Below are 4,013 nucleotides of genomic sequence, written 5' to 3'. Positions count from 1 at the left end.
GTGAGACATAATTTCACAAACAGTGTGAGTGAATCACCGCGCGCTGCTCTCTTTCTCTAAAATGCACAAATGGCTTCAAATCACATCGCGTCTGCACAATAAGCGAGCTGCACGCTGTACAGTTGACACAGGAATTGTCACTTGCACAATCGAGGCAGTGTTGCATCGTCACTAGAGTTTATAAATCGCATTTCTTTATAATTCTTGCCTGTGTTTAAACCATTCAGCGCTTGCGTGCTCTCCTGGAGACCGTGCGCTCATGCACACTCGCAGCGCACACACATAACGCCTTAATATTAATACAACATAAACATAATATTACAACTTATATATGTACAAGATGACGCAGTTATTGCGTGCTATAGTCAGAATGTGTGATCCTGTTGTGGATGCGCTCTTCCCATAACAACACGCTGAAACACGGCAACTTAACCCAAAGAACGTTTTATTATAATGTTCTCATTAGAATGCTATATACACGACATTCCCAATCATAGTTATTAATGTTGTGCACTGCTGTTTGAGCTGCGTGCACTGAGCTAAAGATGTTCACCGGTAAACTGAAGCGCTCTTTTAACTTAACCAAAGGCATTCTATACAAGATAAATCAGATATACATCAAATAAACACAATAATACAACATACAATTGCACAAAAGGCTGCAAACGAACAGCGCGCATCTGAAGTGTCTCTGAAGGAAATAATGCATTATTTATCGGCTTTAAGATATCGGCAACATTTTCTTATCAGGCCGATACCGATAACAGAAAAAATGAGCATTTATCGGCCGATACCGATATGGTGGCCGATATATCGTGCATCCCTAGATAAAACGGTATCGATAACGATATAAAAAATGTTCGATATAGTGCACGATATAGGCACGTGCTATGAGTGACGCAGACAGCACACACAAACACAAACATGAGTGCTGTGCCTGTGATGAGGGGATTGTGAGTAAAGAATGAATATTAGTAGAATTTAAAATAAACATTTGCATTTGAATGCAAAAATAGTACAATCCAATGTTAGATGTGCGTCAGGGAACGTCATCAGTGGAGCACGAGATGCGGTGATGATGATGTAAGTGACGTTGTAGTTTAATGTTTTGTTAGTCTAGCCCACGAGATGCACAGTTGCTGTGTTATTTATTCAAAATATTAGAGAAATATAGAAGCTCAATGCGGAGAAGATCTTGATTAGGTTAAAACCGAAACCAAGCCATTCACACAGAACGCATATTCAGCGCATTTTCTAGACGGACAAATACGACTGCTGCACTCGCGTCTCACACAAGAGATGTAGCCATGCAAAGTTAAAACAGTTTAAACTTTTAGAAAACACGTCACGAAGGTTTATTGGTTTATTCCTTTTCACTGCGTCTCATATGTTTTTAAAGGCAATCTGTGTGAAGGGTGATTCGGCTCTTTCAATGCATAAATGCATAAATACATGATGCTGTTTTGTTCATAATTGTTTATGCAACTACTAACATAAAAATTAGTTAATTTAGCGCAATGCACGGTTTTTTATAGACAGTTACTTCTTTGAGTTGACAATTTAATGTGCTGCATTATTTTGCTCATTGCGCCTATTTAATCTGCATATACTGGTGGTGGTTGAGGAGAGACCCACCCACATGATTGTAAAGCGCTTTGGGTGTACAACAATACACAGTAAAGCGCTATATAAATGCATCATTCATTCATTCATTCATTCATATAAAACATTAGAAATGAGATATTGGTTTAATTTTTATTTTGTTTTTGACTGTTAAAACAAAAAAAATATTTGTTGTTTGTCTCAATAAATTGAGTTAATTTAAAAATACAGTGGTTTTTTAAAAAGGTTATAAAAATTTTAAATAATTATCAATACCGAACGATATTTAACATTATATCGTTGATACATTTCTTAGCTATATCGCCCAGCCCTAGGCACAATTCATATTTCTTCATTAAATAACAAAGTAATTTGAATAAGTTTCTGTGAGACATAATTTCACAAACAGTGTGAGTGAATCACCTGCTCTCTTTCTCGCTCAAAATGCAAATGGCTTCAAATTGCATCCCGTCTGCACTATAAGTGAGCTGCACGCTGCACAGTTGACCACAGGGATTGTCACTTGCACTATCGAGGCAGTGTCGCATCGTCACTAAAGTTTATAAATTGCATTTTTTCTTTTTAATTCTTGCCAGTGTTTAAACCATTCAACGCTCGCGCGCTTTCCTGGAGACCATGCACTCATGCACACTCACAACGCACACACATAACGCCAGGTTCACATTACTTTGTTTGCAGTGCGTATTTTTTCCCGCACTCATGTTAACGGATTAAAGCGTTCACACTGCACACACGGTTGCAGTCTGGCAGTGCGTTTAGGAGCGGTGCGTCTGCAGCAGTGCAGAGATCGTTTCCACACCGAGTGTATTTTTGCTGCACTGCACGCGCTGCATTAAAGTAACAGAGCATTGTTTGCGGTAAATATGATCATGCATTGACACAAAAATGTAGTAATTACATACATGATCAAACATTTAGGTGAGATAAATATAGATTTTTGAAAAATGTCTAAAAAATGCCCCCCTCCACCCCTCAAATGAAAAAACAAATTCTCTCACAAGAGTCACCTAAGAGAAGTGAAATTCAAAATTCAAAAATGAAATTCAGGCCCTGAATAAATGTCTACAAATCTTTATTGGATCATCACTATAAATAATTCTACATGATAAAATGAAGGTTTTTAAAAGATCGGTATCGGTGATCGGATCGGCAGATACTGCTTTCTGTGATCGGAAATCGGTGATCGGCCTCAAAAATCCTGATCGGAGCACCCCTAGTTTATATTTAAAAAAAATTAATTGAAGTAGAAATATTATTATGTAATTGTAACTTTATTATTTTAAAAACTTCATTAAGTGTAATTTTAACAAATCCGTCAATTTTAACCTTCAGTATTATAGTAATGTAGTACCAACTGATTCTCATGTATATTTTTACCGGCATTAGTTGAGAGATTTTTTTCCTTGAGAAAATTTGGCATGTACTGTACCTTATATATATCCAAAATAATCGATATTGAATCGAATCGGATTGGTAATCGAATCGAAAGCTTGTGAATGAGAATCGAATCGAATCGTGAAATTTGTGTCAAAACTAGGGGTGCAAAAAAAACTATATTGTCAAATAAAAATAAAGAAAATAAGAACAAATAATCGAACTACAAGCAACAGCACAAATAAATAAACAGTGAAAAAAGATACAAATAAAATAAACAGTACTTTTCAGTGTTTTTAGGTAGGTCTAACATAGTTTTTAGGTACAGAAATAAATCAAATGTAAAATAACATTGCATATTTGACTGTATAAATTAAAGATTAATCCTTATTAAAGTTACAAAAGTTATTCAATCAAGAGCAGTGAGAGATTTCCGTGTTGTTGCTGTTCATTATGCGTATTTTTTCCCGTATTTTTTCCCGCACTCTAAAGCGTTGATTAAGCACACACGGTTGCAGTCTGGCAGTGCGTTTAGGAGCGGTGCGTCTGCAGCAGTGCAGAGATCGTTTCCACACCGAGTGTATTTTTGCTGCACTGCACGCGCTGCATTAAAGTAACAGAGCATTGTTTGCGGTAAATATGATCATGCATTGACACAAAAATGTAGTAATTACATACATGATCAAACATTTAGGTGAGATAAATATAGATTTTTGAAAAATGTCTAAAAAATGCCCCCTCCACCCCTCAAATGGAAAAAATAAAAATCCTCTCACAGGTCACCTAAGAGAGGAATTAATTTTCAAAAATGAAATTCAGGCCCTGAATAAATGTCTACAAATCTTTATTGGATCATCACTATAAATAATTCTACATGATAAAAAGTAGGCATCGGTGATCGGATTGGCAGATACTGTTTTCTGTGATCGCGATCGGCCTCAAAAATCCTGATCGGAGCACCCCTAATTGTTAATAAAGTTGAATACTATATATATATATATATATATATATATATA

At 36.1% G+C, this 4,013-nt stretch overlaps 1 protein-coding gene across 1 annotated transcript in view; it reads right to left on the bottom strand.

The window, feature by feature from the left end:
* LOC107573853 (DNA polymerase delta subunit 3-like) overlaps positions 1-4,013 on the bottom strand; it is a 22,331-nt gene that overhangs the window by 14,262 nt on the left and 4,056 nt on the right. The window lies entirely within an intron of this gene.

Source organism: Sinocyclocheilus grahami, unplaced genomic scaffold (assembly GCF_001515645.1).
Source record: "Sinocyclocheilus grahami isolate Dianchi unplaced genomic scaffold, SAMN03320097.WGS_v1.1 scaffold2050.1, whole genome shotgun sequence".
Classification (NCBI taxonomy): Eukaryota; Metazoa; Chordata; class Actinopteri; order Cypriniformes; family Cyprinidae; genus Sinocyclocheilus; species Sinocyclocheilus grahami.
The sequence above is the reverse complement of the archived record's forward strand: the minus strand, read 5'-3'. Positions and strand labels throughout refer to the sequence as shown.